Source organism: Mesoplodon bidens, assembly GCF_964165515.1.
Source record: "Mesoplodon bidens genome assembly, chromosome: 20".
Taxonomy (NCBI): Eukaryota; Metazoa; Chordata; class Mammalia; order Artiodactyla; family Ziphiidae; genus Mesoplodon; species Mesoplodon bidens.
The window spans coordinates 29848625-29875007 of NC_138181.1; the positions used below are offsets into that span (position 1 = coordinate 29848625).

Below are 26383 nucleotides of genomic sequence, written 5' to 3' on the forward strand. Positions count from 1 at the left end.
GTCGGGTGTTGTTTAGCCTCCATGTGTTTGTATTTCTTACAGATTGTTTCCTGTAATTGATATTTAGTCTCATAGCGTTGTGGTCGGAAAAGATACTGATACGATTTCAATTTTCTTAAATTTACCGAAGCTTGATTTGTGACCCAAGATATGATCTATCCTGGAGAATGTTCCATGAGCACTTGAGAAGAATGTGTATTGTGTTGTTTTTGGATGGAATGTCCTATAAATATCAATTAAGTCCATCTTGTTTAATGTATCATTTAAAGCTTGTGTTTCCTTATTTATTTTCATTTTGGATGATCTGTCCATTGGTGAAAGTGGGGTGTTAAAGTCCCCTACTATGATTGTGTTATTGTCGATTTCCCCTTTTATGGCTGTTAGTATTTGCCTTATGTATTGAGGTGCTCCTATGTTGGGTGCATAAATATTTACAATTGTTATATCTTCTTCTTGGATTGATCCCTTGATCATTATGTAGTGTCCTTCATTGTCTCTTGTTATAGCCTTTGTTTTAAAGTCTATTCTGTCTGATATGAGAATTGCTACTCCAGCTTTCTTTTGCTTTCCATTTGCATGGAATATCTTTTTCCATCCCCTCACTTTCAGTCTGTATGTGTCCCTAGGTCTGAAGTGGGTCTCTTGGAGACAGGATATATACGGTCTTGTTTTTGTATCCATTCAGCCAGTCTGTGTCTTTTGGTTGGGGCATTTAATCCATTTACATTTAAGGTAATTATTGATATGTATGTTCCTATTCCCATTTTCTTAATTGTTTTGGGTTTATTATTGTAGGTCTTTTCCTTCTCTTGTGTTTCCTGCCTAGAGAAGTTCCTTTAGCATTTGTTGTAAAGGTGGTTTGGTGGTGCTGAATTCTCTTAGCTTTTGTTTGTCTGTAAAGCTTTTAATTTCTCCATCAAATCTGAATGAGATCCTTGCTGGGTAGCGTAATCTTGGTTGTAGGTTTTTCTCTTTCATCACTTTAAATATGTCCTCCCACTCCCTTCTGGCTTGCAGAGTTTCTGCTGAAAGATCAGTTGTTAACCTTATGGGGATTCCCTTATGTGTTACTTGTTTTTCCCTTGCTGCTTTTAATATTTGTTCTTTGTATTTAATTTTTGACAGTTTGATTAATATGTGTCTTGGCATGTTTCTCCTTGGATTTATCCTGTATGGGACTCTCTGTGCTTCCTGGACTTGATTAACTATTTCCTTTCCCATATTAGGGAAGTTTTCAACTATAATCTCTTCAAATATTTTCTCAGTCCCTTTCTTTTTCTCTTCTTCTTCTGGGACCCCTATAGTTCAAATGTTGGTGTGTTTAATGTTATCCCAGAGGTCTCTGAGACTGTCCTCAATTCTTTTCATTCTTTTTTCTTTATTCTGCTCTGCAGTAGTTATTTCCACTATTTTATCTTCCAGGTCATTTATCAGTTCTTCTGCCTCAGTTATTCTGCTACTGATCCCTTTTAGAGAATTTTAAATTTCATTTATTGTGTTGTTCATCTCTGTTTGTTTGCCCTTTAGTTCTTCTAAGTCCTTGTTAAACGTTTCTTGTATTTTCTCCATTCTATTTCCAAGATTTTGGATCATCTTTAGTATCATTATTCCAAATTCTTTTTCAGGTAGACTGCCTATTTCCTCTTCATTTGTTAGGTCTGGTGGGTTTTTATCTTGCTCCTTCATCTGCTGTGTGTTTCTCTGTCTTCTCATTTTGTTTAACTTACTGTGTTTGGAGTCTCCTTTTCGTAGGCTGCAGGTTCGTAGTTTCCGTTCTTTTTGATGTCTGTCCCCAGTGGCTAAGGTTGGTTCAGTGGGTTGTGTAGGCTTCCTGGTGGAAGGGACTAGTGCCTGTGTTCTGGTGGATGAGGCTGAATCTTGTCTTTCTGGTGGGCAGGTCCATGTCTGGTGGTGTGTTTTGGGGTTTCTGTGGTCTTATTATGATTTTAGGCAGCCTCTGTGCTAATGGATGGGGTTGTGTTCCTGTCTTGCTAGTTGTTTGGCATAGGGTGTCCAGCACTGTAGCTTGCTGTTCGTTGAGTGGAGCTGGGTCTTGGTATTGAGATGGAGATCTCTGGGAGATTTTCACCATTTGATATTATGTGGAGCTGGGAGGTCTCTTGTGGACAAGTGTCCTGAACTTGGTTCTCCCACCTCAGTGGCCCAGCCCTGACACCTGGCTGGAGCACCAAGAGCCTGTCCTCCACATGGCTCAGAATAAAAGGGAGGAAAAAAAAGAAAGAAAGAAAGAAGAAGATAAAATAAAATAAAGTTATTAAAATAAAAAAAATTATTTAATTAATTATTATTTTTTTTTTTTTGTGGTACACGGGCCTCTCACTCTTGTGGCCTCTCCCGCCACGGAGCACAGGCTCTGGACGCGCAGGCTCAGCGGCCATGGCTCACGGGCCCAGCCACTCCACGGCACGTGGGATCCTCCCGGACCGGGGCACAAACCCACATCCCCCGCATCGGCAGGCGGACTCTCAACCACTGCGCCACCAGGGAAGCCCTAAAAAAAAAAAAATTTTTTTAATAATTAAAAAAAAAGGGACAGACAGAACCCTGGGACAAATGGTAAAAGCAAAGCTATACAGACAAAATCACACAGAGAAGCATACACATACACACTCACAAAAAGAGAAAAAGGGGAAAAAATATATATATCGTTGCTCCCAATGTACACCTCCTCAATTTGGGGTGATTTGTTGTCTTTTCAGGTATTCCACAGATGCAGGTACATCAAGTTGATGGTGGAGATTTAATCCTCTGCTTTTGAGGCTGCTGGGAGAGATTTCCCTTTCTCTTCTTTGTTCGCACAGCTCCCGGGGTTCAGCTTTGGATATGGCCCCACCTCTGCGTGTAGGTCGCCGGAGGGTGTCTGTTCTTCGCTCAGACAGGACGGGGTTAAAGGAGCAGCTGATTCGGGGGCTCTAGTTCACTCAAGCAGGGGGCGGGAGGGGTACAGATGCGGGGCGAGCCTGCAGCGGCAGAGGCCAGCGTGACGTTGCACCAGCCTGAGGCGCGCCGTGCGCTCTCCCGGGGAAGTTGTCCCTGGATCGCGGGACCCTGGCAGTGGCGGGCTGCACAGGCTCCCGGGAGGGGAGGTGTGGACAGTGACCTGTGCTCGCACACAGTCTTCTTGGTGGCGGCAGCAGCAGCCTTAGCGTCTCATGCCCGTCTCTGGGGTCCGCGCTGATAGGCGCAGCTCGCGCCCGTCTCTGGAGCTCCTTTAAGCGGCGCTCTGCATCCCCTCTCCTCGCGCATCAGGAAACAAAGAGGGAAGAAAAAGTCTCTTGCCTCTTCGGCAGGTCCAGACTTTTCCCGGACTCCCTCCCGGCCAGCCATGGCGCACTAACCCCCTGCAGGCTGTGTTCACGCCGCCAACCCCCGTCCTCTCCCTGCGCTCTGACCGAAGCCCGAGCCTCAGCTCCCAGCCCCGCCCGCCCTGGCGGGTGAGCAGACAAGCCTCTCGGGCTGGTGAGTGCCGGTCAGCACCGATCCTCTGTGCAGGAATCTCTCCACTTTGCCCTCCGCACCCCCATTGCTGCGCTCTCCTCCGCGGCTGCGAAGCTCCCCCCGCTCCGCCACCCACAAGTGTCCGCCCGCGAAGGGGCTCCTAGTGTGTGGAAACCTTTCCCCCTTCACAGCTCCCTCCCACTGGTGCGGGTCCCGTCCCTATTCTTTTGTCTCTGTTTTTTCTTTTTTCTTTTGCCCTACCCAGGTACGTGGGGAGTTTCTTGCCTTTTGGGAGGTCTGAGGTCTTCTGTCAACGTTCAGTAGGTGTTCTGTAGGAGGTGTTCCACATGTAGATGTATTTCTGATGTATCTGTGGGGAGAAAGGTGATATCCGCGTCTCACTCTTCGCCATCTTGAAGCTCCCAAGCCATGTGTTTTCTGCTTACGAACTTCATAGATGAGATGTCACAGCCCATATGTTCACTTCAAGTGACTGTCCAGGGTCTTCTGCGTTTCCACAAAGTTACATAATCGGAAAATTAATCTCACAGCAGCTTCCAGCCGGTCGTCACACTGGGGTCTGAAAGGTGGAGCAGCCACCAGACTGTCAGCCCAGGCGCTCCACTGGGTGAAGGTGAGGAGGGCCGAGCCTGCCTCCTCACGTCTCCTTGGTGACCGTCTCCTTGGTGACCGTCTCCTTGCCGATGATGAGCTGACTCCCCCTGCACCTTATCCTCCTGGACCCAGCACCTCCTTCGGAGTCCCACGCCCACTGCTCAGACTCAAGTCCACGTTCTACAACACCATGTAGGTAACAGAGCCAAAGACATATCGATACGACCAAACAAGAACTGACACTGGTGATAAGGGGGGAGGTGGGGAGGTTACGGCACACGCCGAGGCTGCCGGAAAAGAAGGGAATTCTTAATATGCAGTGGAATGGATGAACCTGGAGGACATACGCTCAGGGAAATGAGCCATCACAGGACACGCACACATGATCCCACTCACATGGGGCATCTGAAAGGGTCACATTCATGGGGTCAGGGACTGGAACGGTGGGTGTCAGGGCTGTGGAGGGGGAGGGGGGAGGGACGTTAGTCAGAGGCAGGAGCCGAACTGCACGTGGTGCCCGGAGTCGACAACACTGGAGGAGGAGCCCGGCGCCCGGCTGAGGCTGGCTGCTCCCACCTCAGACCAGATGCTCTCAGGTGCCTGGCAGGGCAACTGTGTTGATTCTGTTAGGAGATCCATGGGCTTCCTTACAGGAGGTTAACTGTGAAGGTCTGTTTTTAGCTTCCCCCGTACCGTTTGCGTAATTTTGGCACTTCCTGGCATTCTCTCCCCTGGGGGTGCTGGCTTCTCCCTGTTCTGCCCACGGAGATGTTAGGTCTGTAACTGGCTTCCCCTTCGAAGGTCTCATTAAATACACGTGTCCCCCTTCACCGCGCAGCCCCAAGAGATTGTGTTTGTCTTATGTTTCTCTAATTGGCAGGTTGCGTTCCTGCTGGGGAGAAAGAAAGAAGAAGGTAAAATAAAATAAAGTAAAATAAAATAAAGTTATTAAAATTTTTAAAAAATATTATGAAAAAAAATTTTTAAGTAATAAAAAATAAAGAGACAGACAGAACCCTAGGACAAATGGTAAAAGCAAAGCTATACAGACAAAATCACACACAGAAGCATACACATACACTTTCACAAAAAGAGAAAAAGGGGGAAAATATATATATCGTTGCTCCCAATGTACACCTCCTCAATTTGGGGTGATTCGTTGTCTTTTCAGGCACCGTTTAGAAGGACTAAGCAGGATTGGTTTTCAGTCCCTTTGATACATTGTCCAAAGGCATCTTTGAGTTTACTTTCAATTTCACAGGCTACTTCTTGCTGTTTAAACAGATGATTGTCCAGAAGGAAGTTTCAGCCGCAGTTGCTTCCTGCTTTGAATCCCAGCCTCACAGAGTTTATTTAAGTAAGATTTTTCTCAACCTGTGAAGCGCAGTTCCGAAGGCACAGAGGAGAAGCAACGTCTGCACCTCATCCGCACAATGTGGTCGAGTGCCAAGTGCCACAGAATGTACCGGAGAGGCCACGGGGGAGTGACCCCTGGGGAAACGGTGCTCCAAGCTTGATGTACTGTAACGTCGTAGGAAAGAGAAAGAAGTGCCATAAATGAGAAAATACAAACGCGGTCTTGTCACGAATGGAGCTAGTGTAACCCTGGGAGACAGGAGGCTGCGGAAGAGCCTCCTGGGGAGGGATCGGAGGTCCTGAGATGGCTGAAGAATAGAAGGAAGAAGATGCAGACGCAGAAATGCCCTCTGGCCGGGTCAGCAAGGAGGGCACCACCAGGTGAGCCGCTGACATTGTTCTCAGTTATGCGTGTGTATGACATGCGTTATATATTTTAGGTTATCATATGTATAGTTATGTATGTATATGTATATATATATATATATAGTTATGTATGTATGTATGCTTCTGTAGCAGATTATGTAATTCTGTAACAATTTGTATTTCTAGTATTTAGTATGTAATTATAATATATATTACATATGGTATATGACATATAGAACGTATTAAATATTCCATATATACTATATAATATATAGAATACTATATATACAATATAGTGTATACTATATTGTATATAAAATATATTGAGTGTAAAATATTTAGTATATAGTATTATAGTTACATATGTTATAACCATAATATATAGCTATACTATATATAGTATATAGTATTCTATATAGTTCTATATTATATATTATATAAATGTTTTATATGATATATAATCTATGTGTAAATATATGGATATAAAATATTTTTAAAATATATTATTTTACAAAATAAATGGAGAAAACTACAAATATTATACATTTGATCTTTCCAACAAAGAGCAGCAGATTAAGAACTCAATAAAAGCTAGAAGGAGTTCTGGCTCTCTTTAATCAGCTGTGGAGTATTGGAAAAATCAGTTAAGCTCCCTGGTCCAGTCTTGTCAGTAATTGAAAGATTAGCTGGTGCCCCTTAGGGGCCCTTCCTGAGCTTTCCTACGGAGTTTGATCCAATGCAGGGCATTCAGACCCATTATTAAGCGTTGGAGAAGCTCCCTTCAGCTGGTTCCTTGGGTGTGGATCACCTCTGTCCCTGCCCAAGGCCCACAAGGACCCCGCCCTCTTGTGTGAGCCAGCCAGTGGCTATGACAGACCCCCTCCCTCTGCCTGGCGCCCCCAGTCCCTTCCCCTGGCTCTGGCTTCTGGACCTCTTCCTGCCTTTTATACTTTCCCTTCTGGAAACCAGGGGTCTTTCTCTCTCCTTGAAGTTGAGTTACTTAATCAAGGTATTTTATATCCATCTTCTTGTATCACTATTTTTTCCTGGAACATAAGACCAAGAGATAAAAATTTTTCATTTTTTAAAGATACCTTTATGCACTCATATCTTTAATTTTTCCTCTTTTATTTCTTCTGGTTTTTTTCTTTAGGAGCACCAGTTATACACACGTTATTTTCCCATCGTCTCCACATCATTCCCTGGCCCCCGAGTCACTTAACCGCTTTGCACTGTGCATGCCCAGCATCCTGAGTGACTTCAGCTTTGCTCCCCGTGTCCAGGACAGCACTTCCCACCTGCTTCTCCTACCTCTGATGGCTTCTGTTGGAGCTTTCACCTCCCGGCTTCTTCCTCCTTCGTCCACTCCTGATCCTCTGTCCTTGTCCTGCAGTCTCTCCTTGGAGCCCTGACAGCTCTTCCTTCTGCTTTTTTCCTAGGAGAGCTTGTCTTGGCTCTGTTTGTTTAGTGATGTTATTTCTTTGAATGATTTCTTATTTCTTTGTCTTTTTGCAATTTTGAAAAAAAATTAAAGATACAGGAAAAGTATAAAGAATTTTTACAAAACACATTGTGTTTCCATAACCCAAATTTAATTATATATTTAACTATATATTTTGTCATACTTGTTTCTAATCCATTTAAAAAAAAATACATCATAGATAGAGCTCAGGAATCCTTTACAGACAACACAGAGGCCTGTCCTCACTCACCCGGTGGTAAACAGTTTGGTGGTTTGTATTTTTATATTCCTTTTTAAAAAATTTACATATGTACATGTGTCCATTATACACACTTATTTTTGAAAGTGTTACTTTACATTAAGTGGCACCGCGCTGTCTTAATTATTCTTCCCCTTCCTCTTTTCACACTATGTTCGTGATCACAAAATCCTATATTACCTATATTTCATCCTACTAGTTTTTGGTTGGTCACGTTTAGGCTTTACTTTGTCTTATTCGTAAAGCAGGAATCTTGTTTAACAGGTTTTCCCGATAGAGAGACCCAGTCTCCCCACATTCTATATTGAATGTCCGTGTTGCCTACTGACCTGTGACGCCACCACCGTCAGCTTACCAAACTCCCCGATACACACAGGACTGCTTCTGAGCTCTCCTCTTCCTGTGGTCTGTTTGTCTACTGCTGTACTGTTGCCGCAATCTTCATGACTGCACCTTTCATATATTCACTTTCTTGTAAATTCTCCCAATTTGGCTTTTTCTCAAAAAAAGAGTTTTTGGTATTTTTCCTTCTCAAACTTTTTTATCCTTATATTATAGACAATTTTGAACATACAAAAGTAGACCCAATGGGATAGCCCAATCCCAGCTACAGTGATCATCAATTCATGCCCGATCTATTTTCATCTATGCCTCGCCCTTGGTACCCCCACCCCTGCCCCAGATTCTTTGGAAGCCAATTCCAGGTAGTGTATCATTCCAAGCATTTCTTTTTTTTTTTTTTTTTTGGCTGCGTTGGGTCTTTGTTGCGGTGTGCGGGCTTCTCATTGCAGTGGCTTCTCTTGTTGCAGAGTGTGGACTCTAGGCATTCAGGCTCCAGCAGTTGTGGCATGCAGGCTCAGTAGCTGTGGCTCTCGGGCTCAGTAGTTGTGGCTCACGGGCTCTAGAGCACAGGCTCAGTAGTTGTGGTGCACGGGCTTAGTTGCTCCACTGCATGTGGGATCTTCCCGGACCAGGGCTCGAACCCGTGTTCCCTGCATTGGCAGGCGGATCCTTAACCACTGCGCCACCAGGGAAGCCCCCAGGGAAGCCCCCAAGCATTTCTTAAGCTATTTCTTTACACATATTCTCTAAAATCAGTTTTTTAAGTTCCCCATATATTTTGATGGACGTTTGATTGAATTTTCATTGAATTTAAAGATTTTGGAGAATTCACTTACAAAATTGAATCTTTCTATCCACGAAATTGAATAAAATTTCTAACCATGAAATTTTCCCCCATTTATTAAATTCTTCCTTTATATCTTTTAATAACACGTTTGTTGTTTTCTCTGTGAAGATCTTGCACATTTGTTAGATTTTGCTGCAACTATGAATGTTATAGATTTTGCTGTGGCTATGAATGACTCAGTTTAAATTATAATTCCCACTTGGTTATTGCTACTGTAAAGAAATGATATGAATTTTGTGCATTGCTCTTGTCCTCTGCAAATCTTGCTAAACTTTTAATTTTTTATAAATTTATTTATTTTTGGCTGCATTGGGTCTTCGTTGCTGCACACGAGCTTTCTCTAGTTACGGCGAGCGGGGGCTACTCTTTGTTGCGGTGCGCAGGCTTCTCATTGTGGTGGCTTCTCTTGTTGCGGAGCATGGGCTCTAGGCACGCGGGCTTCAGTAGTTGTGGCACACGGGCTCAGTAGTTGTGGCTCACGGGCTCTAGAGTGCAGGCTCAGTAGCTGTGGCACACGGGCTTAGTTGCTCCGCGGCATGTGGGATCTTCCTGGACCAGGGCTCGAACCCATGTCCCCTGCATTGGCAGGCAGATTCTTAACCACTACACTACTAGGGAAGCCCTAAACTTTTATTAATCTGAGTAGTTTATTCATAGATTCTCTTGGATTTTATAGGTAGACAATCGTATCATCTGCAAGAAAATGATAGCTTTGCTTTCTCTCATCCCTTATAACTCACAGTTTTTATTTTTTATTTTACTGCAAAGGCTTGTTCTCCAGTGCACTGTTGAGAAGAGTAGTGATAACTGGCTGTCGCACTTGTCCCTCACGTTCATGGCTCTTGTACGTTCCCCATCTGCCTAACATCTTCTCCCCGCCCAGTTGGGCAGCATGTCTCCACCTGGCCCTGAGCTGACTCCGGGCAATCAGCATTCATCTTTGAGGGAAGCGGGTCTGCTGAGCCAGCCTGGTCCTGAAGGCCCGTGGGGGCAGGGACAGGGCTGAGCTGCAGAGAGACCAGGACACCACCTGGGTTTGCTGTCGTCCCCTGCAGGATCCCCTAACTCACACAGAATGACGGTGGCCACACCCTCCCCGCCCACCTCTCCTTGGCCGACTCTTAGCTAAAAGGCTGGGTCCTAGGCCAAAGAACTAGCACGCAGACTGGCCTTCAGTTTTACCTCCCGCCATGTGAGAGGGGTCTCAGCTCCCCTTTCTCAGGCCCATCAGCCCAGGGAACCCCCCAGCACCCCTATCTCTGGGACAGAGCCAGGGTCCACGGCCAGTTCAAACAGGGGTAGGCATCCCCAGCCGAGCGATGCATGGATTTGCCCAGGCCCTCATCCCTGATGCATGACGGGTCCCCGAGACTCCACCGCTTTCTCTTCTCTGCCCTGCTCTGTGCCTTCGGTGTGTGGCAGGGACAGGACACTCAGATGGGGCAAGGGGCAGGCGACCCTGGGGTGCGGGAGACCCTGGGCGTTCATGCTTCCTTAGCTCCTTCCCCTCCTGCCCCTGATTCCCAAAGTTGTAAAACTCGGTTCCATTTCCCAGCTTCCTGTACAGTGACGTTGAGAGAGCCCGGGAGTCCGCTTTTCCATATTCTCACCTCAAGACATTTGAACAGTTAATACTTTAGCAGCAGAAAATAAGCCACCACATAAGCAGTAAGTTTCTTGGTTAGAAAACGAGCCATCAGAGAAAAAATACTTTTTGCAGAGAAGAAATAGTGGGTGTGCTGAGTTTTTATCTTTCGTGTGGTAGATAAGTGATTATATGTCTGCACAGCGGCAGCTAACATTTTCAAATAGGAAGGCATATGATTAAATCTCTTTTGATGTTATCTGCAAATTGTTTCTCTGAGCTCTGCTTCCAAAGGGTAGCTCTCCAATTAGAGTCAGAGATGATTATTATGAAGTTAGCCCTCACTGTCTACTGCTTAGGCAGGTAATTTCTTCTTTAAAGGGCTAATTAGCCCTACATGCGGTATCTTGTATCGTATGGGACCTTCAGCATTTTGTTCTTTTCTAATTAGAATCATCTCTCCTCATGCTTCTCCAACAGGAGAAACTGTTGGGAGTTCTTTGCTGCTCCCTCCCAAGGCCCCTGTGATCTGCCATGAGGTGTGGACTGCCGCTGTGGCTCCCCCGCCCCAGGGCAGTTCATTCCGTCCCCAGGGCTGATGATTTAGTGAGTTCATTTCCACTCAGCAAATTTACTAACACCTCTCTTGAAGTAATAGATTGTTCACTCTTGACGACTTGTTATTATTATTGAAATGGACCTTAAATTAGGGTCAGGAATCCCTAAACCTCTAATGGTCACTAGTGAGCAAAACGAAGGTTAAGGAGTGAGGACGTGTTAGGTACGATGTCCTCACACCGTTTTGCTCACTAGTGACCCTTAGAGATCAGTTTAGAGACTCTTGACGTTAGGTCCTTTTTTGAAGGGTTAATTAAATGACATTATATAAACCACCTTGACGTGCTTTAAAAAACAATTCCATCCCTCTTTTCCGAGTGAACTCCAGTTCCTGGCCGGTCCACGGATGATGGCTGTGCTGTGGCGCGGCGTGGGGACTTCTGACAGCTGTGCTGACGAGGACAGTGTGTGGCTCTCGGGGACACTCACAGTGCACCGGGCTCTGCCCAAGTCCGAAGAAGACTGATCACCGTGCTCTCAGCCATCACTACACTGCTAGGGGGAGGAGAGGGTGGGGCAGGTACCACTACCGTGTTTTGCAAAAGAGAAAACAAGGAGGCACGGGGTTAAGGGTCTGCCGCGGGCGGGCGAGCTGGGGCTGAGCCTGTCGGTCTGGCCCCTTCACCACCGTCTCATGAACAGTTTCCACTGATGAAAACAGAGGCACTGTTGGGTAGATCCTGCATCCTGATAACCCGTCAGCTTCAGTCATCAAACCCGCGTCACCAGCTGTTCACCGTCCTCTGTAAAGCTCCTCCCATCTTATTTTCTTTCAGTGGGAGGCTCGTTCTTTCAGCAAACATTCCCAGAGCACCATCTAAGTGCGGGTTCTTAGAACTGTGTCACAGCTCCCATGCGGAACAGAACAGAACTGCACTCCCCCATGGAGATTACAGTCCAACTCGGAGAGGTGCACCTGAAGTCACTTGGTAATAAATTAAAGGTTGTAACTGTGACAGTGGCTCAGAGGGACAGAGGGGCTGGACTGAGAGTTCCGAGGGTCGAGGGGCACCAGCAGGAAATGCCTGCGCGAGCTGAGTAGATGGTGACAAGGCAGTGGGGATGCAGGGGTCCTCTTGGTGGGAGCCTGGAGCACCAGTGGGGTGGAATTCACAGATGGCGCAAGTCGGGACAGTCCTGCTTCCAGTGGGAGGCGTTGGTGGCTCAGTGGCAACGCTTGTGCCTTTGTCCCCATACTGGACGGAGGCACAGGATCATCTGCCTGTGCAGAACCATTGTCTGTGAAGACCAGTAAACCATCTGTGGGCAGCAGAGTAAGGCCCCAAAGATGTCCAAGTCCTAATCCCCAGAAACAGCGACTACCTTAGGCTAAGCGGTAAACGTTGCTTATCAGCTGACCGTGAGGTGGACAGTCAGCCGGAATCACCCAGGTGGGCCCAGTGTCATCAGGGTCCTTATGAGTGAGTGGAGGAACCAGGGAGAGGGGGGCAGGGAAGTCTTGGTGGTCAGGGCTGGCTTTGAAGGGGGAGGGTCCCGGGAGCCGAGGAAGGTGGGCAACCTCTAGAAGCAAGAAAAGGCAAGAAATGGGTTTTCCGTGGGACACGGCTCTGCCAACACCTTGATTTTAGCTCAGAGAGACCCCTTTCTGTTTCTGAGCTCCAGAACCATAGAGTGATCAATTTGCGTGTTTTAAACCATTAAATTTGTGGTAATTTGTTCTAGCAGCAGTAGGAAACTAATACTAATACTATGATTTTTCTTCCTGAATATTTCGTTTACCACACTGACTTGAGTGTGAAACAGTAGGTTTGACTGTGAAAATGCAGCTAAGACTGACCTAACCTTCAGCCAGTCAGGCCCAAGCACGTTTCTGAATAATGCCCAACTTGGTGTTTACACCCTCCAGTTTAAAAAAGTGATTATAATAGAAATATTTAAAAATGTATTTTTGCTTTTCTCTTGGGTTTTGGATAAAGCTATGTAGGATTTAGCATCTCTTATTTCATGTTTCCCCTTTTTATTCAAGATGAAATATTCCCAGAAATGTCAAAATGACACAGACATGTTCAGCGTTTGCTGTTTCCAGGTCGTGGGGCGGGCAGAACTCCTGGCACCTGTGTTAGTATAAAAACTGGAGACCTAGGGCTTCCCTGGTGGTGCAGTGGTTGAGAGTCCGCCTGCCGATGCAGGGGACACGGGTTCGTGCCCCGGTCCGGGAAGATCCCACATGCCGCAGAGCGGCTGGGCCCGTGAGCCATGGCCGCTGAGCCTGCGCGTCCGGAGCCTGTGCTCTGCAGCGGGAGGGGCCACAACAGTGAGAGGCCCGCGTACCGCAAAAAAACAAAAAACAAAAAACTGGAGACCCAGGACCAACACCGGGGTCTGTACTGGTTTGGTTGTTGTCAGATTATATGATCTAAGAATGACAGTTTATAATCTCTTCTTTACTATGGCTTACTGTTTTTCTCCCCCTCCAATTTTTTTTTTACTGAAATTGTGCTTGTACAAATTACTAGTTTTATAAAAGTACAAAAGGGGGCTTCCCTGGTGGTGCAGTGGTTGAGAGTCCGCCTGCCGATGAGGGGGACGCGGGTTCTTGCCCCGGTCCGGGAGGATCCCACATGCCGCGGAGCGGCTGGGCCCGTGAGCCATGGCCGCTGAGCCTGCGCGTCCGGAGCCTGTGCTCCGCAACGGGAGAGGCCACAGCAGTGAGAGGCCCGCGTACCGCAAAAAAACCCAAAACAAAACAAAACAAAAACTGGAGACCCAGGACCAACACCGGAGTCTGTACTGGTTTGGTTGTTGTCAGATTATATGATCTAAGAATGACAGTTTATAATCACTTCTTTACTATGGCTTATTGTTTTTCTCCCCCTCCAATTTTTTTTTACTGAAATTGTGCTTGTACAAATTACTAGTTTTATAAAAGTACAAAAGGGGGCTTCCCTGGTGGCGCAGTGGTTCAGAATCCGCTTGCCGGTGCGGGGGACGCGGGTTCGTGCCCCGGTCCGGGAGGATCCCACATGCCGCGGAGCGGCTGGGCCCGTGAGCCATGGCCGCTGAGCCTGCGCGTCCGGAGCCTGTGCTCCGCAACGGGAGAGGCCACAGCAGTGAGAGGCCCGTGTACCGCAAAAATAAATAAATAAATAAAAATAAAAGTACAAAAGGGCTTTCACCTAGTTTCTACAGGATAATAAGATCAGTCAGTGTTGTAGGGGAATAAACTGTGGCTACTTAAGAAAGGCCGAGGACCACCCTTGTACTCAGAATTTTTGTGTATTGGGAAAGGGCATAATGACAAAAAGGTACTTATTCAGTAACATTTCAGAAATGTGTGTTTTATTATCACAAATACATCTAGGTACATGCGTAGACAAGGGGCCACACGTGAAAGACATTTGATTTTTGGACCACGCTGAGTAGAGGGTCCTTACGACACATGCCTCCAAAATGTGGTTTACGGCTGAGCCTGGTGTGCAAGCTCTCAGCTTCGAGCACCCTTCAGAACGAGAACTTTATTTATTTACATATTTTTTATTTAAGTATAGTTGATTTATAATACCGTGTTAGTTTCAGTTGTACTGCACAGTGATTCAGTTACATGTATATAACTGAATATATATTCCTTTTAGATTCTTTTCTGTCGTGGTCCAAATGCAGGTTGGAAAAGAATTTCTAGACACAAGGCTGAATGCAGAGGATGGAATTTATTAGAGGGAATGGTTGCTGCCAGAACAGCGGGCCAACTTCCTAGTAGTCCGGGAGAGCCAACCCTGAACGTGTGCTATTAGTCGGTTTTTATAGCCAGAGAACAAAAGAATGGTCCGAGGTGAAAATTTCTTTTCTCAATTGGTCAAGGCACATATATATACCTTCCTTCTATAGGGTAGGAGTGGGACAAGGCAGATGCTTTTCCTTATTTGGGACGAGAGAGGAACAGTCCCGTTGCCCAGGTGGGCTCAGGAATTTCGTTCCCTTCGCAACATGGCGCGGAGGGCGAGAGAGTCTGGTGGGGTGTGTAACAAACTTTTTCAGGCTGGGCTGTCCTTTGTCCTTGAAGCACCACATTTTCCCTTATAGGTTATTACAGAATATTGAGTAGAGTTCCCTGTGCTACACAGTAGGTCCTTGTTGGTTATCTATTTTACATGTAGTAGTGTGTATCTGTTAATCCCAACCACAAGAGCTGTATTTAAAGCCACCCTGCGCCCTCGCGAGCATTCCAGCCTGAACTCCACCCCAGCCCCTGCCCCCGCCCTCGGCCATTGTGCAGCTAAATACAATCACTTACTGTGTTTTAAATAGTGCCGGATGCCTCACTGTCATTTATTGTAGTCAGGAACGTGGGCCTTTGCTTTCAGTGATATTTAAAGCTGTGCCTAATTAGATTTAACTCCATTTGCTTGAAGACTTGTTAAGAATCCTTTGCAAGGTGGATTAGTGCTCCAAACTCATTTGAAGTCTGGATTTTTATTTATCCGCTCATTTTAAAGGATGGAATGCCTACCTCACACTTTTAGGTTTTATCCCCGTCCTCCCACTGGAGATTGGAAGGAAGACTAGCAGGAGTCTACGGTGAAAGAACTGTTCCCCCAGCCTTGTGCTCTCTGCGGGGGCGTCTTACCCTCATCTCAGGGCCGAGGGGGATTGTTCAAAGCCCAAAAGCTGCCTCTGGAGTCTGGTGAACCGACCTATGAAGCTGCTGCTGACAGCCCTCAGGGTGGTCTTTTTTCTTTTAAAAAAATCTGCTTTTGCTTTATTTATGTCCAGTGGATTTGTTTTTCTTCCCCAGGAGACGTTGCAGCGATGGCCCATAGGGGAGGGTGAATGATTACCCGGGTGAACAGAGAGGCACACAGCATGCTGGCGGGCGTGCGAGCAGGTGGCCCAGGAGGGGCTCTGTCCCTGACGGATGGTCTGGCTGATGCCGAGGGCTTGAGCGGCCAAGGGCCTCTGCTGAGAAGTCTGCCCCCTCAGAGGGGGGCCGACGGTCCAACCCAGAGCCCAGGAAGCCGCGAGCCCCAGGGGCCACGGGTGGGCTTGCTGCAGGTGGGAGCTGCCCGCAGGGAGAGCATTTGCCCGCCGCCCAGCCTCCTCCTCTCCCACCTGGTTCCCCCCACCCCATCATCAACCCCCTTTATCTTACAGCTCAGGAGGTCAGGGTCCTACTAGGTGTTGGCAGGGGAGGGTTCCTTCTGGCGCCCAGAGGAGAATCCACGTCTTTGTTTTTTCTAGCTCTAGAGGCTGTCTGCACGCCCAACAGTCAGGACCCACAGCAGGCGGCCAGTAGGGGAGCAGGGTGGGGCCCCGGGGCTGTGCAGGGCCGGACCTGCAGGCAGGAAGGAGGACGCAAATGTACAGCCTTCCAGAGTCCCCAGGCCCGGAGCTGAGACGCGCCTGAGCTCAGGGCGTGGCCTGCCAGTCTCCAGGGTCCAGGCTGGCAGGTAAGCAGCCTGGATGGTGCCACCCCTGTGGTTTTACAAGTAAAAAGCGAACAAATTGACAATCAACAATGCTTCTTAGACCCCTCAGAGAACTGAGATCACAGGGCAAACCCAAGGTCTCGCCTGAGGTGGGGAGAAAACAGAACTGAGAGGCTCTTGTGAAGGTCACGGTCCCAGTCGCTGGCACCCTCAAACCTGAGTTGTAATCACACTCCACCCCGATGCCCACGTCCCCGCCCCCTGTCCCCCACACCCACGCTGCCCCCCAGGCCTCTGCCCCCTAAACCCACGTGCCTGCCCCCATGCACCCTCGTCCCTTGGACCAGGCTCCTAGGCACAGGGGATTCCAGTGGAAAACACTGCACGTCTTGATCTCAGGTGGCCTTGGCCTGAGGCAGCCTGAGGCAGGATTTCGGCTCCTGGCCAGAGATTGAAGTCGGGCCGCGGCAGTGAGGGCGCTGAATCCTGTCCACTAGACCAGCAGCCAGTGACAAGGCCCTGACCCTTCGGCTTTGTAGAAATGAATTTCCACAGAGACGGAAAGCAGTGAAACAAGTAAAGTATTTATTAGGAGGAAAAAGAGTACGTGTGGATAGACACATAGATGGACTCAGAGAGTCGCGCCCTCGTGGTAGTTTGAATCACTTATATTCGGCAGTTCTTCCCGGTTTCCTCTGGCCAATCATCTTGCTCTGTCTGGCTCTGAGTCTGTATTTGGTTTACCTCAAGGTCCTGCCCTGTGTGTGCATGCATCTCTTAGCCAAGATGGATTCTAGCACAGAGGCCTACGGTTAGGTTGACATCACCTACTATGGGGTGGCGCCCCCTCCTGTTGACCCCCAGGAGCCTTTCTGCACGTGTGTAATCGGGAAGTCTCCTTGACCTTGAGAATGAGGAATATGAGGTCTCGTTATCTCTTATCTGCGCTGGGCTCAGGTCCTCCTCCCTCCTGCTGCTGTCTTCCTCTTGGAGTATCTGTCCAGGGGGATGGACTCCAGCTGCTCAGCCTGGGGCCATCTATTTCCTGCCTCACCAGCTCGCCCCACATGCACGTCCTATCGACAGGGCTCCGACGAACGGGATTCCAGCGGAAAACACTGCACGTCTGAGACCTTGTTTAAGGGGAACTGCCTCTCCTATGTCTCACTTCTAAACGGTAAATTGTTTGTCATACATTTAACAAACCACCTTGTGAGAGCCGTAAAAAGAATGGAAGTTCACATGCAAATCCACTATAAACAGTATTGTGGCATCTACTCATCAGCGATAAGGAAACGTTACTATGTTTCCATAACCATAAACCGCTTTTCCTGGGTTATCAGGAGGTCTTCCCTCTCACCAGGGATGGATGCGTAGCTCAGGCGGTCCCACCTCTGTGGCCTTATTCCCTGGCATTGACTCTGCTCACCCAGGGTGAACACAGGACTGGCGTTCACGTTCCCCAGCCCCAGGGACTACACTGTCCCTCCTGGGTTTCCTAAACCCTGTCCACACCAGTGTACATAGTCCCTTTACTAAATTCTCCTTCAACTACCCCAAATTTGAATGTTCCATCCTTCCCTATGGGGAGGTAGAGAGGGATCTACATCTGAGGAAGTAGAGAGGGATCTAGTATGTAATACAGACCTCTTTCCACTGGCTTTGTCAAGATTAATGCCTGTAGTTGCTAGAAAAAGCATGTGGTTTTCTGTACCTTAACCCGGGTGGTATGAATGCATGAAATTTCACTGAGCCATCTCACCTCTTCTGGAGAGACTGGCGGGCAGAAGGAATGCCAAAGCACAGGTTAAATTAAACCCCAGGAAGCCGGAAGAGCCGGAGAATTCTGATTTGCTGCACTTTGGGCAAGGCCCTGCTGCAGAACGCTATTTTCTTTTTATTTTTGCCCTTTTCTTAACCAAAATACTGTCTGAAATACTTTTACCATTTTCCTGTTGCCACTGTGAAAAGCACTGTTGGGGAACTGACACTGGGTCAAGCGGGCAAGGGTAATTTAACATTTAGTTTTTTTTTAGAAATTGCGGTTGTTCCCTTGATGCCATTCCCTGGAATAGCCCTTGTTTGCGCTCAGAGACCAGCATTGTACAGGACGTCGAGCAAGTGTTTTCCATGCGTACACAGTGTTCACAGAGCAGGAGCAATCGCGTTTTGATTCTGTACCCTTGTGTCACATTTGGCGCTGACCCTGGGCTGAGTTCCACACGCAGTGGACGTCTGTGTGAACTGGGCCTTGCCCCTCTTAGACCTCAGCCGTTCTGTGAAAGTTCGTGGGTTGATTATGAGATGCCAGCCTCTCTGCTGTGTCCCCTGTGGAACATCAAACACATGACAACTGCAGACCACAGAGTGCGGGCCCTGTGCGCCGTCACCCGCGGGGTCTCCCCCACCCAGCAGCGGTGTTTAGGCTGCAGGATGGGGAGCCCTCTGGGCACCGCGGAGAGCACAAGTTTTGCCCAGATTTCTCTGATTCAAACAGTAATTGCTTTCGCTTGTTTTACACATTAATTGAAAGCCCAGTCATTGGAACAAAGCGTTTGAGGGCTTAACAAAAATAGGAAACAACTGATCTAAAGCAGGGGCTTCCAAATCTGGCTGCAGAGAATCAACCGGAAAGACTTTGGGTAACAGAAGTGTGTGGGTTTTACCATGATCTTGGGTAACAGAAGTGTGTGGGTTTTACCATGATCAAAGCGAAGAGAATCTCATGGGGATGGGACGGCAGCTTTCACAAGCTCGTCGGGTGATCCTCGCGCACACATCCTGGCGAGCTTGGGAAATGTTCGTCTGGACCAGCAGTTGAAACTGTACTGTGCCTTAAAATCTCCTGAGTAGCTTGTAGATTAGCAGCTGCCCAGACCTCAGCCCCAGAAATTCTGACTAAGAAGCCACACGTGTGCCTGGGATGCTGCATTTAAATAAACGCACCAGACGATTCTAATATAAGTAGTTTGAGGGCCGTGTGCAGAGAAACACGTGAACACAACTAACGGCACATGTGCCCCATGGTGGACCTTCCCTCTTCCAAAGGTGAACGTTTCCTGCATAGCTATCTGAGGCTTAAAAACAGGGCTTCTTTTAAAAACAACAGTGGTTGCTTCCGAGTGGTGGAATTATGGATGGTTTGTAGATATTTATTCTTTACACTTGTCTGTATTTTCTATTTTTCGTTAAGCGTATAGTAGATTCCATCTACTGTATTGTTTCAGTAATAAAATAATAGTGATCAATAATTTTAAAATATGATAAAGAGGAATACAACTGAAAAATCTGTCTCCTTTCTAAGCAACAAGTTTAGAAAGACATTCTTGCCCATTTTTTAGAGTGTGGTTCTTGGACTCCATTTTTTACAGTTTGGTTCTTGGTCTCCTTTTCCATAGTACTCATGTCATGTGTGTTACATAGATTTCCCAAGGTAGTCCATTACAGCCTATTTAACCAACAGCAGCTGACGCGAGTGTTTGATCTTTTCATGTGTGCTGTCTGCTTTATAAACCGCAAGCTGTGTTGTCCTGCTCCACCTTTTTGTCTTCTATTGTCTTTTTATTTTCTTCTGACTCTTATTGTTTGTGCTCATATGTCCCTTATTCCTCATCCTCTCCCACCATCCCCACCTTGAATCTCTAGTTAATACAGGAAAAGCTTCAGGCAAAGCACAGACAATGGTAGCTTTACCAGGCACGCATCCCGTTCATGAGAGCTCCGCCTTCGGGGTTCAAGCACCTCCCAAAGGCCCCACCTCCTAATGCCATCATATCAGGCATTAGGAGTGCACCGTGTGGATTTTGAGGGGACAAACTTTCAGGCCATAGTAACATCAAACTTTATCAAGTGAATAAGCAACATAATCTGGAAATATCTCCATTTACCAACCCTCCTGGTATATTCCTTCAATTCTGTTGTGACATCAGTAGAATCTTCTGGTCTAGAACATGAACCTGCATATTTAACATTTTTTATATGAAGGATGTGTTTCATTGATTTGTTCATTCATTTATTTATTCAGCAAGTATCTAAGGGTCTAGTATGTACCAGGCACTGTCCTGGGAGCCGGGATGCATTGGTGAACAAAAGAGAAAAAAGAAAATTCTGCCCTGGTGAAGCTTACATGCTGGGGTAATTAATAAATTAATAAATTTATTAACACATTAATAAGGGTGAAAAATAGACCAGTGTGAGGGGGTTTCTGAGTGCCTGGGGGACGTCGCAACTTTAACTGAAATACCAAAGGTAGGTCTAATGAGAAGGCAACCTGTGAGTGGGGCCTTGATAAGGTAGGAAGCGCCACCATATGTAAACGAATGATACTTGCAAGTCACCTGAAGGCCCAGCTTTCACAAGATCTTGTGCAGACACTGTCTACCGGGCAATTTTCCTTCCATCCCAGGATGAGACAAGGCAGAGCAAGGGGGCACTTCACTTGTAACAGCAGGAATCACAGCAAGTCTGTGTTTCCTTCTTATAAATGCCCTTTTAAGGCTTTATAGCTCTAACGACTATTGTAGACAGCACAATTGTCCTTCAGTCAAAGGAGAAACGTCTATATAAAGTAGCTTATTTATTTTCCTCTCAAGATTTTTCTTTAAAATACATGCAATTTCCATGGACCTATGAGGCTCTCTGGCTTAGAACGCTGGCTGAATATTTGCCATCAGTACACTTTTATTCCCGGTAGGGAAGGATAATATCTTGAAATATGAATCTCCCTGACTTCTGTTTATCTACTTCCTTGTATGTGACTTTGCACTAGTTAGAGCATCCACGTTGCCTTGAAAAGAAGTAGGAGTTTTAGAGCTGGAATGAGAAGCAGAAGAAAGGGTAAATGTTTGATTTATTTTGCTGCCACAAGTCAACATGAGGCAGTGGAGCCAAGAAACAGAAGGTAAGCTCCTGCCTCTAGACTTTGCTGCATCACTGGGGCAACTTGACAGGGTCACTTAAGCAGCCACACTAATCCTTGGGATTTCCAGCAGCAGCTGCCTACCCATCAGACCCATGGGTCACAGAGACGAGAGACCCCAGCTGTGCACAAAACCTCACCAAGTCCCAACCAAGTAGCTACACTGGGGACCCTCCACTGCCCTCCACAGCTCCGGACACGTGTAAGTTCCTTCCTCGGTTTGGTTGTGCCTCAAGGTTTCCCCATTATATCTGTAAAATATGCACCTGGGATTGGGCTCCCTGCCTAAGCATGGTCCTCACTCTAGCATGTGCTTTTCTTCACTTCTGCCCACTCAGACATAGTAGAGAAGTTCTTCTCGGAAGAATGACTTCAGCAGAGAAGTTGCAGGCAGTTATGTGCCATACCTTACGTACTCCTCAAATGTTAGGCTTTCAGTGATGCTACACCGATCTGTGGCTCGTGTCACTTACGTTGCTCTGGGTTTCAGGTTGCAGTAAAAGCAAAGAGCATTTGTACAAAGCCTGAGCAAAATTGTTGGTATTTTTGCTGTTCTTTGCTTCCCCTGTCCTTGGAGGTGGATTGAGACACTTGGAAGGAAGCTCTGTGGGCCAGCAGAAAAAAAAAAGGTGAGCCGTCACGGGGCCAGGAAGTGCCTCCTCTGTTTAGACATCTCTGTGAGTGTGGGTCCTGGTGTGCACAGAAACAAATTCTGGCCCTCGTACACACCTACTCTCCTGGCTGTGGCTGCCTTTATCAACTCGGTCCCACAGATGCAGACTCCCTATCGGCGTGAATTCATCCTCTTCCTGTCCTGTCATCCTCAGCATTTCAGATGAAGCTGAGGTTTTCATGTGAACAGAGAAGCTAAATTTCTGTGTTCTGGTTATATAGTTCCACGTGTGCATTAGACACTTTTTTCCAACAGATGAGAATCATTTCTGTTGACATTTTCAACCATTGAATTCCACTTGCTTTTCTAAATTAGATTTGCTTTAACTTCATTTTCTCCCAGACATTATTGGAAGAATGATTATGGAGCCCATTAACCATTTCATCATTTTATTGCTAATAGCCAAACCAGAATTAATTTTCCAAAATTATGTAGCACATTACCATAATGATTTACTAAAACCCAGGTGTATTTAAAATACTGCCTTTCTATTGTTTCTGTTTCTTTTCTTTTTTCTTAAAAAAATTTTTTTTTCATTTAATTAATTAATTTATTTATTTTGGTGGCGTTGGGTCTTTGTTGCTGCATGTGGGCTTTCTCTAGTTGCGGCCAGCAGGGGCTACTCTTTGTTGCCGTGTGTGGGCCTCTCATCGTGGCAGCTTCTCTTGCTGTGGAGCACAGGCTCTAGGTGCGTGGGCTTCAGTAGTTGTGGCACGTGGGCTCAGTAGTTGTGGCACACGGGCCCAGCTGCTCTGTGGCATGTGGGATCTTCCCGGACCAGTGCTGGAACCCGTGTCCCCTGCATTGGCAGGCGGACTCTTAACCACTGCACCACCAGGGAAGCCCCTGTTTATTTTCAATGCTATCAAAAAGCAGTAAACTTCTGCTGACAAAATTGCTTGGAAAAACCCAGTTTTTCATTAGGCAATGTTGCTGTTTTCCATTTATTAGGTTTTTACTGTAGCCCTGGTGACGGGGCATCTGTGGCACATTGCCTTCATTTGACTAGTGACCCTAACCAGAAACTCGGAAAATTCTCATGGCTGGACATGAGAGGATCTGCTCGTGCCTCTCCTTTCAAAGAAGGGTCCCCTTAATAGACTTTGCTCATCTCACCCAGAGGCTGCACCTCTGTGCTTCCTCCCAGGAGGGTATGGTCAGTCGTCCCCCATTCAGCAGAGGGACAGAGTCATGATGGGCAGGAGACCAGGGTGACCTAAGGTGACTGGAAGTCTGGGCCAGTCAGAGAGCAGCCCAGCAATGCTGTTGATAAAAGGCTACAGACACCTTAGCGACCATGCCCAGCCCGTGGTGGTTTCTCATTTGGTGGACGTGGGAAGAGGGATCTGGGACTTCCAGGCTCAGAGGACAGCAGACACAGAGACCATCTGCTGTGTTAGGGGAAGAAAACCATGTTTGACATGGGAGGCTCGGCTCCAGCTCTGCCGTTCCTCCCCCAGCTGAGTCTTGAAGGTGTGGCCTTATCTACAAGGACAGATTAGGCTCCACGCAGCGTTCTCTCTTGGTTGTAACAATCTATCGAAGTTTATCCCATTGCTTGGATCTCACAGAAAGCAACATAGAACCAAGAGAAGCACATGCCAGCATGGAAATAACCATGCAGAGGACGAGCCAACTTCAATACCATATCTGAGGTGACTCTGAAGGGGACCTGTTCCCAGTGTTCCAGCTGTGGTCGTGTTGTGTAGATGAAACAATGTTGGCTGGATGGGCAGCCAGCCTCTCCCTCCCCTCTCCACCAAGAATTCTACTTTCAGGGCTCTGTAAAGTGTCAGACCCTAGTCCCTGCCTTCAGAGACCTCACGGTCTTCACGCAAAGCTGAGATGTTTTTATAAGTCGAGGGCAGGGCGAGCTGGGATTTAAGTAACTGAAAGAAGTTACAGGAAACTGTGATTGTCTAGTGACTGGTAAAGACTCAAGCACCGGAGGGCTGAGGGAAGGAGGATCACCTAAAACAGGCCTCTCAGGGGGGCGCCTCCCAGGGAGGTGGACACGCAGTGATGGCGTCAGACAAGCCAAGTCACACCTGGATCCATGTCTGCCTACTTGTGGGGTCCCAGCAAGGTTACTGAGCTTTCTCGAAGCCTCGGGGCCTCATCTTCAAGACACAGTAATAACAGGATTGACCTTTTAGGATTATTTGGAGCATAAGGCAAGCAGAGTGCTTGAGCACAGCCTGGTGTGCAGTGAACAGTAAGTAAAGGCTGGCCATTTACACCATCACTGTCATTATCAAAGCCGTCATTGTTATCAGCATATAAAGAGAGGGTTGGTCTGAGCCTTGAGGAGTGGGGTCATGTGGGCAGGCTGAGACTAACTCAGGACTTCATGGAGATGCTCCCTTGAATTCGTGGATGGAATTTCAAGACACCAGAACTGGGAGAGACTTAGAGATTTACCATTTTTGTTTCTAGATTGAAGTGCCTGTTTTCTGAGATTTACATTAGAGGAAAGGGAGCATGGCTCTAATAGATGTTACCGAAAACGTCTGCCCTGTTAGAATCCATATTAAGTTATGAAACTATGTTTTTCCCCCTCACCTGCCAAAGTGAATTTTAGTATCTTCTTATGACTGCTCAGGCTACAGTGATTTCCCTGCACCTGTGACCCCCATCAAAGTTCACTTGTGCGAATGACCTGGCCCTTCCTTGGGGTCTTTTGAGTTTTCATTTAAATGTTCGATTGCTAACACTTTTTACACGTATTTCCTACCTCAATCACAGAGCACAAGCTCCTAGCTGGCAGGGAAGGTTTCTACATTTCTGCAGTTCCCACAACTCTTTTGTTTTTTTTTCTTTTGCGGTACGTGGGCCTCTCACTGCTGTGGCCTCTCCCGTTGTGGAGCACGGGCTCCGGACACGCAGGCTCAGCGGCCATGGCTCACGGGCCCAGCCGCTCCGCGGCATGTGGGATCTTCCCGGACCGGGGCACGAACCCGTGTACCCTGCATCGGCAGGCAGACTCTCAACCACTGCACCACCAGGGAAGCCCTCATTTATCTTTGATAAATACCTAGGGTGGGACGTGCTAGGGCATCTGTATTAATGTAAACATGTCCATGAGTGGAGTTAGAGAGAGCCTTGATACCGAGCAGGGCCCAGTGGGGCTCCTGGGCACAAAATCCTTCCTGTGTCCCCATTTCTTTGATTATAGAAAACAGGCTTCAGTCAGCCTCCATGACCTTCCATGAGTTGCATGGGGCAGATTCAAGCAGTTGTTAATTAGGGAAGGGAGGGGGAGTCGAGAGAAACAATAGAGCAGCCTTGGGGCAGGGTCCTGGTTCCCCATCAAGGGATACACAGAACAACATCTTTGAGCTGTTTTGCAGGTAGAGACCCCCACCAGGTGGGAGAAGTTAACAGTTAATGGCATGCTGCCCACAGAGGCCGGATTCGGCTTCAGCTCTGCGCCAGGTGAACAGAGAGGGTTTGGAGCTGGGTGAGGAGTTGTGGGCTTGCAAACTGGCTGCTCTCGGGATGAAGCCTGATGACGACACGTCTTGTCCGGCAAATACAGAGTTTCAAAAGTGGAGGGATGAGGTGCCTGCAGGTGGCTGTGCAGTCAGCCTTCCCATCCCTCCGTCCCACGCTTACCACGTGCTCCTGGCCACCTCTTAGTTCAGGATCCTAAGATTCTATTCCGATTCCTATTTGAAAGATAAGGAGGCCCAAGACCGAGAGGAGATCTGAAACAAGCCAGCAAACACAAGCTATCTCCTCTTCTGCCCTGGCCATCGCTGCCTGCTGGCCTGGAGGCATCTGTCAGAGAGGTGCTTTTGCCCCAGGCCTCTCCATATTTTGTACGTCTTTATAGCCATCACCCCATTTTCTCACTGTGTATTTGCGATCCTATATCTGCCTCGAACAGTGAGCTCCTGAAAATCAGGGATTTCAACTTCACATCCTCACCGCCTGCCACGGTGCCCAGCATGTGGTCTGCGTGGTCACCCTAATGTACCCACTCCTCTACCAAGTCTGCAGCAAGGTGACAGGGTTTGGTTTGGTTTTTATTTCGCACCCCAGTATTATCGTTGCATAGAAAATAGAATTAGTCTTCATGTGTTGTATAAAGATGCCATTAAGCATCTTATGTGTTCCAGACAGGGTGGAGCATGGAAAAAGAGACAGTTCCCTGAGCCTGGATGGAGCAAAGCTGAGCTTGTCTCCAGAGGATCAGGGACACACTCTCCAGCGGTGTAGCGGCCTTCAGGACGCGTGGGGGCCCCGTGCTGGCCGCACCGCAAGCCCCCGGTGAGGCATGGAGGCACCAGCACGCCTGTGACCAGTGACTGCCCCAGCTCACTGCTACGGCGGACCCCACCTTTGGGGAGGGGCTGCAACAATGTGTTTAAGTGTCCCCAAATCCTTGGATCGAATCACAGTTGGATTATTTTTAGGAAAATAAAGAACTCGAAATTCTCCCTCATCCCAGTTGGTAGACTTGTTAGATGAAGGGACGCCAGCACGGTCTGGTAGGT

The 26383-nt window shown here is 47.5% G+C and overlaps 1 long non-coding RNA gene across 1 annotated transcript; it reads left to right on the top strand.

Annotated features, from left to right (window-relative positions):
- The first annotated feature begins 3930 nt into the window (after window positions 1-3930).
- On the top strand, window positions 3931-26319 carry LOC308608086. Its single transcript, XR_014014089.1, has 3 exons — window positions 3931-5811; window positions 11228-11838; window positions 26006-26319. It is a non-coding gene; the product is annotated as an uncharacterized lncRNA (long non-coding RNA).
- The last annotated feature ends 64 nt before the right edge of the window (window positions 26320-26383 follow it).